Below are 12,066 nucleotides of genomic sequence, written 5' to 3'. Positions count from 1 at the left end.
ATTGGTGGGGGGTACATTTAGGTAGAGATATTTCATCAGCTGATAGTTGAAATATGTATTATTCTGGAGTGCAGTCTAGGCCAGACTGGCAGTTTAGGGGGTTGTCACTATAAATACCCATGTAGATCTGTGAACTTAATTTGTTATTTAAGGATGTGGAAATTCAAGTATTGGATAAATGAGAATGAATAAAATAGAATGGATGATACACATGGGTGAACTGTTAATGAAATCAGTGAACTTCATCATTTAAAGAAAAGGGAATGGTCTCCTAAGGGAGTAGCAAACGTCCTGGAACATATGTGTGCATCTTAGCAAGAAATGATGGTGGTGACAGGTGGTGGGAGAGGGTTCCTGACACCAGGAACTTAGAGAAGGAGAAAGATCTGAGGCTAGAATGAATCGTTTCAAGACAGCATTTGTGCTCTAAGATGAACATTCAGGGAAAATCAAATATGCATCTTCAGGGACAATATCCTGTACATTGGGAGCGGGACTGGAATTCGGGGCTTCCAAAACCATAGCTGTGCTAAACAAAAACAAAAACACAAGAGCTGTCCTCATTTCAGGACTTGGCCCTGATGCAGTCATGTATAGAATGAAAATGGAGAAACAGGGAAAAACCTTTGTCGGGAGCACATTCCAGCCATTGGTGATCTGCTTTATTTCCCCAACCCCCTCCCCACCCCATGACAGAGGGGAGAAAATTCCATTAACGTGGCCCACGATGCTTTCTATTTTAGACGAAGGAATAGGAAACATTGGGCATGATCTCGTGTTTCGTTGATCTCCTGAAGCCCCCCGCTGTTCCAGGCGTTCCTTACTTGTTGGAACCGTTCTTGCTTTCTAGGCTGAGATGCTTGGGACATTTCGCAGGAAGAAGAAAAACAGTTGCTTACTCATCTTCCACAGGGAGGTATTTGCTGCAAGGGCCCCGGAGGCTCGTGCCAGCCACCACCAGGGAACAATTATTGTTCCTGTTGTTTTGAACCTTGCGCCTCCGTGATGGCATAAGTGGTATTGGGCCAAGATTAAGGGGAACTGTATTCAGAAATGAGCGAACCCAGTACTTCCAAAACATTTTGCTGCATGACCTTGGAGGGTCATCCGTTTCGGAGGGAAAGGGGGCTTCCTGTTCCAGGCAGGGAGTGTCTATGACCTAGTCGCAAGAAATGAGGGACATAGGAAGTTTTCTTGTTGCTCTTTTCCATGCGAGGTTAGTCGCAAAGTTACGATGACACGGTGATCAAGTAGAGATCGTGCAGGAAGACACAGAACAGAATCGACAGACTTACAGGGCAGAACCAGGAATGGACCTCAGGTTTGCAAATTTGCAGCCGACAGGAGAGGTGTGAGACAGAGGAGAGGTGACGAATGTTGTGACATACCAAACCAATCACTAATCCATCTTATGTGTGCTTGACACAAGGATGAAAAGAGACATAGTGTGAAAATTAACCCAACACTCTCATGTTAGAAAGAAGATCGCTGAGTCCTTTGAAGCACGGCTCAGCTCTCATTCATGGTAATCACGGTTACCATTTACTAATGCCAGTCAGGATTCTGAGTATTTTACATGTAACATTTCATATATTGTTCACACAAACAACCCTGGTAGACAGTTATCATGCCCATTTCACAGATGAGAAAACAGAACATGAAGAATTAAATAAGTCAGTTCATAGTAGAGCCAGGACTTCTGCATACGCAGGCAGTGTGATCCCAGGACCTGCTTTCTATCCCCACTATGCCCCTGGCACGGTTTCCACATCGAGCCATAACCAAGGATGTATGAGGACAATGCGGAGGGAACTATTCTAAAGCAGACAGTCCCTGGATTTGTGCACGCACATGTGTCTGCTTTAATCTGAGTTTCTGGTGCCCAGCCTCCTTTCCCGAAGTTCTAATATTCCCCCATATTAATTCTTGCAATTACAAACCGTGGTTGACAGCCTTGGTTATTACTGTAATTTGAGTTTGTAGAGAACACAATTAAGAGTATCAAATAGTTGGCAAGAGTAACCCACAATCTGGGAGGTTCTTAAAGATGAAGTTGCTGAGAAAAAAAGTGACTAGATGGTTGGGGGAAGGAAGCCTGGCAAAGGCAGGATGACCCGGGAAAGATCCGCGTTGGCTTTGCGCTGAGTTGCTTTCACGCAAAGGAAAACAAAATACTATTTGGAATAATGATAGGAGAAAGATGACCATCATTCAAGTAGAATATTGGTGCTTTCCATAGTGGAGTAAGAGCAAAATTATCCTTGACTAGAAGTGGTGTGATGAAAGAGGACTCCTGGGATGGGAGCCTGGAGATCTGGATTCGAGAAAGAGCTTTGCCACTTGTGAGCTGTTATCTTTGACAAATTACAAATTCATTCATTCCTCAAGTATCCTGTCATGTGCCTGCGTCGTTCTTTTTTTTTTTTTTTAAGATTTTATTTTATTTATTTAACAGAGACAGCCAGGGAGAGAGGGAACACAAGCAGGGGGAGTGGGAGAGGAAGAAGCAGGCTCCTAGCGGAGGAGCCTGATGTGGGGCTCGATCCCAGAACGCCAGGATCACGCCCTGAGCCGAAGGCAGATGCTTAATGACTGAGCCACCCAGGCACCCCTGCCTGCGTCGTTCTAATGCTGCAGGTGTCATGGCGAAAAATAGCACAACTAGTCACATTCCTTATGGAAGTTGTCATGTAGGTCAGGGGTCAGAGAACGTTTTCTGTAAAGGGATAGATAGAAAATATTTTAGGCCTGGCAGGCTGCATGGTCTCTGTAGCAAATATTCGACTATGCAGGTGTGGTACAGAAGTGACCACAGAGAACACAGAAACAAATGGATGTGGCTGCGTTCCAGGGACACTTCATTACAAAGATAGGTGGCAGACCAAGTTTGGCTAGCAGGCAGTAGTTAGCTAACCCCTTTTCTAGAGGAAGAAACAAACATTAACCAAATAATTATGCCTATGGCAACATGTGCAAAGGCCCTGTGGCACAGAGGACCCAGATAGCCTTAGTGGTATTCATAGAAGGCCAATGGGGCTATTGCTAAGTGAATGAGGGGATTACCATGTGAGTGAGAGTGGAAAGGGAGAGAGGGACAGACTAGCAGGGTCTTTTGGGACACTCAGGATTTTAGTCTTTGCCATGCTAATGATTGGAAGTCACTGGGTTATTTTAAGGAGGATGGTGACATGATCAGATTCAAGTTTTAAAAGATCACTCACCGCAGTGTGGAGATAGAATTGAATGAAATCTTGTCATCTGCACTAGAAGGATAGCTATACTTGCCCTGTGTATCAACAGTTCATTGTGGTGAACAAATCACACAAGGTGCATAAAAGTGTGTTATAAAATTTAAATGGTGTNTTATCTAGAGATATTTTACAGGAAGCAATACCATCAGAAGGTCATGTTCTTTTGAATTTTCTCTAGGAGCAAAGGCAGTCTGAACTCATGAAAGAAATCCTGTTGTTTATGTTAACAGGCTTCCTTCACCAGGGAAACTGCTCCTTAGGGTGCTCACGAAAGGAAAGGCGAGGAACTTCTCTCACTTGCTCATTCTGTCTCTCTCCTCCTCCCCTCTCCTAAGCTTCTGGAGCCCACGCCTGGCTCCAAACCCATGAATATTGGCCAAGTGTAAAAGCTTCTCAATAATGAGATGGATCCTGGGGCGAATTCCCCTGAGAAGCAGGATAAAGAGAATTTAGTGGGTAAGTTCCTCTTTTCTGCCTAAGTATGTTCTATGTGTATTAAGGGAAGCAAGCATTGTGGCATTTCTGAGAGTTACAAAGTAGCCACGAGGGGGATTAATACATATTGGGGTTGGCTTCGATTCAGTTAGAGCCCAGGATTTTGGATTCATTGCTCTTTGTGGCTTTATTTGCTTCTTAAACAGCAGTCTGTAACTTGCTCTTTTCTTCAGTGTTAGAATTTGTATTTATCGTTACATTCTTTTTTCCTTCCTTCCTTCCTTCCTTCCTTCCTTCCTTCCTTCCTTCCCTCTTTTTTCTTTTCTTTCTTTCTTTTTTCTTTTTTCTTTTTTTTTGCATTACATAGCGAAGACCTTTTGAACAGGCTGCAATGTATCCATTTTCAAATATCATCTGATGATGTTATGATTAAAAAGCAAAGTTGATTTGACTTGCATCATGTTTGATACCTGGAGAAAAGCTGAAGAAAATAAAACTTAGCCCATAAGTACTAACCACTACCTTGAATGGCATGTCTGGATTATGAAGCATTTTGCTTGCATTATGTTTTTAAATCCTACAATAATTCTGAGGTAGATTCTCATATAATCTCATTTTATGAAGGAGAAAACTGAGTCTTGGCGAGTTTTAAAACTTGCTGAAGTTCCAGAAAGTGACGACGATGATGATGATACATGTGTGTATACATGGGAATGGGGGGAGGGGGTTAACCCATATGCCCTATAGTTTATATTGCCAAAGACGTCGTCACAGAAATAGAGCGCACACTCGGCTATCAGTTTGTAAAAGAAAAACCATACATTTAGAGATATTTGCCTACGCTGATATGTGGGAAGCAGCAAATATCCCTTAGAAGTCTAAGTAGGAGGTCTCCCCAAAGTCCCCTCCATTATCTTTCTAAACAAGAAGTTTGGGGAGACATTTTAGCCTCCATTTAAAAGCAAAGATGTCAGCTGGGTAAATGGCCTGACTAGAGCTTTTATCAATGCGATAAACTGTCCCTGGAATTACTTGGTTTTTGACTTTTTAATATGATGAAAAAAATCCTGCACTGCCACAGTGCAAACAGAAATGGAACTTAGGTTACAACGGCTGATTCCATGTGGTTTGGGCAATGTCTGAGACATACAGGATCAGTCATTCTCTAGAGATCTGTGGGATGCGCTTGCCCTTGCCTTCCTCCATCTTGAATACATTAACAAGACAACAGTAGCTAGTGCTGCAAGCTGTGCAGAAATTTCCACCTACAGATGTTGAGAGAATTAAAGGAATAACTGGGTGCTTGTTAACAACTGCAGCAGGAGCCTTCTGCGGCCCTGTGCTGCTGGCTTCTTGTACAAGCTTTCAGAAACCGCTTATGCGCCTCTCTTCCCAACTCCAAGTTCAGGGACATCACAAGGGTAGATCAGATCTATAGAGTGCTATAAATTAGGCCCCTCCCCCGTCGTTAAACATTTACTCATGTAAATGAGTAGGACAACACTACTCATTACCCTTTGACTTCTCTTGCACTCCTTTCCCCCCCCCCTTTTTTCTTGAAGAGTTAAAGGGAAGTGAATTGGAATCTTAATCATCTAAATCTTAGAATTTCTTCTCAATGTGAATATGCCAAACCAACCAACCAACCAACAAACAAAAGCTTCCCTAGGAGTTTTTTAAAACACCGATTTTGGGTTCTCATCCCTGGAAGGCCTGCTACTCTCGTTCTGGGATGGACTCAGGATTTTTCATCCACATAAGTTGCAACCTGGTGACACTGCCAGGCTGAGAACACACTTTGAGTGGCACAGTATTTCTTTTTAGCAATTCTGTGTTTTCCCTGAAAAATGTTCCTTGATGCCAGCTGTGTGCACATTTCAGAGAACTAGGCAGGAGGGAGGATGATTTTTAGGTGATGAAAAGATAGTTTTTACCAGGAGGGTTTCTCTTTCGATTTTGTTTGATGCTTAAAATCCTTGATTCTCTGGAGAAAGAACCAGAAAGTTGCTGAGACTGTACTTTACTGACCATACCTCCACAGGATTGGAAGTGATTAGAAAGAGGGAAGAACTTTTACCACTACATCCCCAGGCCCACGGAAGGGGATTGTTTTCATTCTACACACCTTTTATTTTTCCCCTGGGAAGCCTCCAGTCTTTCCTGCTCTGGAAATACAAAGGACTTTTTTATTTTGGGGCTTGGTGTGATTGATTTTTTGTTTTAAAATTCCCTTTTTTTAAAAAAAAGATTTTATTTATTTATTTGACAGAGATAGAGACAGCCAGCGAGAGAGGGAACACAAGCAGGGGGAGTGGGAGAGGAAGAAGCAGGCTCATAGCAGAGCAGGGAGCCTGATGTGGGGCTCGATCAAGCCCTGAGCCGAAGACAGACGCTTAATGACTGAGCCACCCAGGCGCCCCTAAAATTCCCTTTTAATATTATAAAGTTCTCAAAAATTAAGAAAACTCAGAACAGTATTGTTGGGGAGGAAAAATTTCCCTTTACCCTTGAAGGAGTCTTCTGGCTGGCCTCAGAATTAAGTTGACATGAGACTGATTAATAGGAAATAATCAAATTTAACTTTGTACAAACAGGAACCCCACCTACATAAGAGGTTCTAAAGACAGAGAGGTAAAATGAGGCATATATCCCATCTTGAGCCAAGGAATGGCCTGGGGGCCTGAGGTTCAAAGGGGAGGAGGGCAATTCACGGGGCAGTAAGAAGAGCAGGTGTTCGGTAACTAGAAGTTTGCTCTGCCTTACGGACGGGTCACCTAGATGAAATTCAGCTCTGGTAAGAACTCTCATTCTTGGGAAAAAACTCCAATTTAAATTCTTCTAGGTACATAGGGGGGAGCAAAAATTTCTCTTAGGCCCACTGGGTCTTGTTTCAGCTCCCAATAGTCACCTGTCAAAATGACACACTTTTGAGAAGACTTACTCCGACCCCTTCAGTGTAAACCACACTGTCACTGCTCAGTGTTAACCACTCTTAATATTTTGGTCAATTTCTTTCAATATTTTTTTTCTTTGCCTGTGTTTTGTGCTCACTAGGATGGTATTGTCCACAGAATTTTGCATTCTCCTGCTTTTTTCTCTTAACATCATACCATCGTAATTTCCGGGTTTTCATCCGTTAAAAAACACATAAGCGTGATATGACGCTGTGTAAGTATGTCCTGGTTTGCTTAATGATCTCCCCATTGTACTTTCAGAGTGTTTTTTATTTACCACTGTCATAAATAACACTACCATGAGACTGTTCGGACAAACGTCTTAAGGACAAGTGTCTGTCGTGGTTATCGGGAACGCTGTTATTTCATACAGAAAAGGGTGGTTGAGGAGGGACAAGCATGATACAGGCGCAGGGGAAGAAAAATCTTTTCTCTACCCTTTTAGATTCTTTAGCTGGTCTACTAATTACATGGACATAAGGAAGATGAACAAGGGAAAAACGAATTTAACTTTGTACGTGCGTGAACCTTGACAGACGGGAGAGGCTCTAAGACAGTCAGACAATGGAGGCTTATGTGCCATCCTGAGCTAGGAATAATGGGACAGTGGTCTGGGGCTTCAAAAAAGAGGAAGACAATTCCCAGGAAGATGAGAAGAGCAAATGGTTGGTAAACAAACATACCAGGCAGAAACAGGGGGACCCCGTTTAAATTCAGAGGAATTTAAACCAACCATTTCTGCTCATTTTCCCCTAATTCACCCCCTTCTTTGTAATTATCTCTGGGGCTCGTCTCTTCCTGGACCAGGCCCTGTATCTAAATTCTTAGAGGCAGTTAAGGGGGAAGTAAAACCCTCTTCTCGAGGCTTTTGGGCCTTGTGTGTCTTCGGTTCAGAATAATTCAGGTGCCAACGTGCAACATTTTGGGGTGGCTTGTTCTGGACTCCTTCACAAGGAAAACTTTTTCTCTATTTTCTTCTCATAATGGCACAGGCGTACAGTGAAAAGTAGCATGAAGGAGAAAATGTGAGGGCATATGGTTCCCAGTTTAATTGAGTCTCTTGAGAGCAAACAGAGTCCCTTCTGCTGGATCATTATTTCCAGACGAGAAACTTCAGATCAATAACCGTATTACGTGGCTGAGCACCCGTCTTGACAATTCAGTGCATTGGTGTGCCATTCTCTGCAGTCACTCAGTGACGGAGTCTAGAATCAACCGTGTACCTGGGGGCGGACACATCAAGAGAAAATGCCTGCTCTCAGAGCATCAGATCTACAGGGGAGAACCCACGTTCACTGAAAATGTCAGCGTCCTGTGAAAAGCCATGATAGAGGGTCTATTAGAAACTTAGAAGAGGAGCCCCCAGAGGTGGGGACTGAGAGAGGAGAATCTTCCTAGAAAAGAAGGGGAAGCGTGAGCTGAGCTGTGTGGCTAGGTGAGGGAGAGGAGAATGTGGGATAGGAATGGGGGGCTGGGGGACACGAAGGCCTGTGCAAAGGCACAGAGATGTGTGAGGACAGGGTGCTTTCTCTACTGGGGGGGGGGTGTATGTGCTGTTAGCATGTGGCTTAGGCAGCTAGACTCAGAGGCGAGAGATCAAAGCCCTGCCGCCCGAAAAACTGAGTTACAGACTTGCTAAGAGCCCGTGTGTCCAGCTTGCTCTCCTAGGGCGTGCTTGGGGGTTGCTGCCGCAGTTGACTGAAGGGGTGAAGCCTCATTGGAATTCCTCCCGAGGAAGCCGCAGGGCGAGCTGGGTCTGTGGGGAGGTCAAGACGCAGGACTTTAATTGGGTTGGCAGTGCTTCCATTCTTAAGGGGAAGGAGGAGCATAAGGTCTTAAAAGCATTTACTTCTATACTTTTTTGAACATTCGAACATTCTATTTCAAAAATTATCGTCAATATTTCTATAAAAGATCAAATGGTAAAAAGGAACTCCGTATACATGTGTCGTAAAGGTCTCGTCACTCTCAAGCACAGGTCATCCTTCTCGAGTTGGGATGCAATTATGACATTGAGAGAACTCTTAGGATTATGAGATTTTGTAGTCATAGGAGTAGCAATGGTAAGATCAGCATCTAGCTTCGATCTCTCTTTCTCTGTGTGTCTTTAAGATTCTAAAAGTCACCTGCAAGAACTTTCAGTCAGGGGCTCTATTACTTGAAGGAGGTAGACACGTTCAAGGGCAGGGCTTTATTCTCCTTGAAAATGTAGTTCTTACCCATAGAGAGGCGCCACCATCTGGAGGGACCAGAATATCCACCAAGGATACTTGGATTCCTATCTCGGAAAAGAATCCAAATTTTAAAAAAATACAATGTAAATGGTCAAAGTAAAAATTGTACTGAAGTTGAAGACTTTAGTGAAGACTCTTACAACAGAGGAGGGAGGCCAGACCTCAGTCTGAACCAACGGTGCTGGAACAAAGGGGTAGAGGGTTTTCAAGGCTTGGAGTGAGCGCTTGGAAAGTACTGGATGGCCTTAGGCGGTGGTCAGAGGACATCTGTGTTTACTAATACCCTTCTCATATCTTTCTGACAGGTGGTATATTTACAACTTGAAGCAAGGTGCCCACTGAAGTCAGGCTCCCCCGTCCCACAAAAGCTGGGAGTGCTACCTTTTTTGACTGTCATATTTCAAAAATGGCTCCCAGGTCCTTGACAAAATGCTCCTCGCAAGAGGCTTTTAAAAAGCTTTACGTCTTGAAGGGGCAGAGAAAGAACTTACAATAAGTGTTCTAAAGAAAATGCTCTAAGGAAAGGGAGATCAGGGTCTGAGAATCTGGAAGAATCTATTTAGTGTTTAGTCAGTCTGAGGGAAATGTTCGGACTGTCTTGACCAAAATACACCTGTAGGACAATGCTAGGCAGTGCCTTTGTTGGCTAGAGGGCCTCCTGATATGGCTAACACCCTTTAGGTATGATTTACTTAATCCTCAAGGGAAGGCATCTCAGTGGGCATGTACGGCGAACGACTTAGGGCCATCGCTTCTCATCCAGGCTGGGCATTGTCTCCACCTGTCCACAGTCTGGCTTTGTTGAAGGTTTTCTGTTCTCTCTGTCTTTTCTCTGAGAATGCAGAGCAAACCGTGAGTTTTCCATTCTCAATACCAGCCTGACCTTATATCCTCTGGTCTTTATTTGAATTTTTTATTGAGGTATGAGATATGTACAAACATGTGCACAAGTCTTAAGTGTTTATCTCGAGAGACTGAATATACAAACAGATAATGGCTGTACCATATATAAAAACAGAACTCAATTGGGGAGTTTGGGCAGGCTGCTCCCCAGAACAACCCCTCTATCTACAGTAAGCAGCCCAGGAAGCCAGCCTGCTATAAGTCAGTCTTACAAGAAGCCAGATTGTCATCTCTAGTGACAATTCAGGAAGCTAAACAACAACTTTTGTAACTATCGGTCCCTAAAGGCCGGGACTTGACAAATAACACAGCTTCTCTATTTTCTGTCCCTGCTTTCAACTTAGGACCAACCACAGAAAGCCAAATACACAGCCTAACCAATCACTCGGGATGGCCCCCCCTCCGGTTAGCCCCCCTACAGCTTCCCCAGTCAGGCACACCCGAAGCCTTCCCCTTTCCCCACCACAGAGCTCTCTACTCCTCCACCTGCCTTTGAGTCTTTGCCAAAACACAAGTGACAGAGGCTGACCCTTCTGCCGTATGGCAAGTTCTGAACAGAGCGTTTGCTGTTCTCATTCGGTCGGTCTTTGTTTATTTCCACAGCCCCGATACACGTTAGTCTGTGTAATCGCCACCCTGATCAAGATAAGGAAAGTACACAGTACCCTGGAAGGCTTCCTCCTCTCTTCCCCGATTATACACAACCGCCAACAACCCCACTAACTAGACACAGCTACGACGCTGACTTCAAACATAATAGATTAGTTTTGCTTGCTCTTGAGTGGAATGAAAGTTACTATCACACAGTGTGTATCCTTACACGCAGAATCCAAAGCATGCACTCTTGGCTCGTTTTGCCTGGTATTTTGTTAATAAGATTCATCCGCATTTTGCATATGGCGGTAGCCTTGTCTTTTTTCTTTCTGGGTAGTACTCCTTTGGATGAGGACACCACACCTTTATCTATTCATTTTCCTGTTGACGGATTTGGGTGGCTCTTCATTTCTGGAATTTTATAAGTAAAATCACAAGGACCGTTCTGGAACGCGTTTTTCGCTGTGATCGCCACTCATTTCTCTCAGGGATTGCTTAGGAGCGAATACCGGCCCACAGAGTACGTGTGTGTCTAGCTTTAGTAAATACTTTCACATAGTTCCTCGTACAGGATGGCTCGGGTTGCTCCACAACCTCGCTAAAATGGGCCGTTGTCCGTCTTTAATGTTTGCCATTCTGGAAGCCGTGTGTTATGATCTCATTGTGGTTCTATACATCGTTCTGTTTTGGGGTTTTGAAAAATGTCACGATACCGCCACAGCTGTTTCTGCTTAGACAAGAAATAGCTATTTTACAGTAACACAGATCTGGGGGCAAGGATCGTATGTGGTATTGATCTCATATTTAAATAGTACTGACCAAGCCAAAGTAAGAAATAAGCAGCCAAGTCACCTAGCCTGTTTTATTGACTAAAATTCGTTTCTACCACTAGTGCCCTATATGTGGGGTTAGTGAAATGGAATAATCTCCCTTACTTCCTGGCCTCACGCAAGTCACCAGGCTTGCTTTCAGTGTTTACCCCGAGTCCTAGAGGGCATTTAGGTTTCCTCCGGTGCTATAGGTTGTAGCTAGGTGCCGGGAACAAAGCCCCAGAGGCAAGGCTCTCCAAGCCAAGCTCGGTCTTGCCTCACGGCCTAAGTCATTAAAGGCAGACACGAACATCTGTCAGTTTGTGGAACTCGTGGGTCCCACCTTACTTACAGAGAGATTAAGATGCTGATGACAACACTAACCAGATTTTCTGGCTGCGGAATGAAGGGCTGGCCTTCGTTGTCCCTGAAGTCCTTCCAGCTGAAGTCCCGGGGTCCTTCTCTCCAGCGTCAGCAGTGCAGGGCCTCGGGTTCTGTGCGCTATGGCTCTGCCCTTCTCTTTCCAGACTGAAGGAAATGCGTTGAGTAGACATTCTGCTGTTCCTTCTCCCAGCCACATAGAGGAGGGAATCCCCACTTATTTTTTCCTAGAAGACAGCACAGCAGAGACCGGACCCTATTATTACACCCGTGCCTACTGTCTTTCTCCTGCTAGACGTGACCCTTGTTGGGAAGTTCCCATCTTCTCTCCTCTGTAGCCTCAGCCCTCGCACAGTGCCTGGTATAGAACTGGCAAAATGCTGTCAAACGGATGAATGAGAAATCGGGAGGAACCTGTTGGGGGTGGCAAAATCCAGCTCCCCGCTGGGAAGTACGCATATGCTGATGGCCCTACGGTATTGTGATAATTACTCCCGGAAAATAC

The sequence above is a fragment of the Ursus maritimus genome, unplaced genomic scaffold, assembly GCF_017311325.1.
Source record: "Ursus maritimus isolate PB19 unplaced genomic scaffold, ASM1731132v1 scaffold_10, whole genome shotgun sequence".
NCBI lineage: Eukaryota > Metazoa > Chordata > Mammalia > Carnivora > Ursidae > Ursus > Ursus maritimus.
Note: the sequence above shows the minus strand (reverse complement) of the source record.